This window comes from Sinocyclocheilus anshuiensis, unplaced genomic scaffold (assembly GCF_001515605.1).
Source record: "Sinocyclocheilus anshuiensis isolate Anshui unplaced genomic scaffold, SAMN03320099.WGS_v1.1 scaffold893, whole genome shotgun sequence".
Taxonomy (NCBI): Eukaryota; Metazoa; Chordata; class Actinopteri; order Cypriniformes; family Cyprinidae; genus Sinocyclocheilus; species Sinocyclocheilus anshuiensis.
Genome location: NW_015555766.1, coordinates 486,267 through 486,916, shown reverse-complemented (window position 1 = coordinate 486,916; position 650 = coordinate 486,267).

Genomic DNA, 650 nt, shown 5'->3' with positions numbered 1-650 from the left:
AATAATGTACAGTATGTGGAAAATGTGTTTTTTTAACCTTAAACCGCATAAACACATTTCATTATACCAAATACACAAAATAATGTTCTTTTTAGCAACATCATATGACCCCTTTAAGAGTCATGTATAAGATAAAACAGGCGGCATATGACTAGATTTCATATAAATAAAAAGGACAAGAAAGCTTTCAGTCTAACTTTAAACCATCTGTCTCTGACAAAAGGGAAGAGTAAAAAAGAAAAAGACAGAAGTGAGTCAATGAGTGTGTGTGTGTGTGTGTGTGTGTGTGTGTGTGTGTGTGTGTGTGTGTGTGTGTGTGTGTGTGTTCTAAAATTATTTACACCATATCTGAAGTATGCTTCAGTTTTTCAGTGGTTCTTGGACAGAATTTTGTACTGTTCTCTGATCTCAGCGATGGCAGCATACAGACACGCTGTAGGTGCTCTGTCAACCCCCACCAGCAGACGCCCACTCGGTTGTCCAGAATGACAGCATCTCCTACCCAAACTACAAGAACATCAACAAATCCAGCGGAGTACCATCTACCATGTTCCAGATATACATGCGCTGTACAATACAGTAAAATAAATTATCTGTTCCATTATTTCATAAACATATCTTGTTTTATCTTTTGAATTTTTATCAGTATT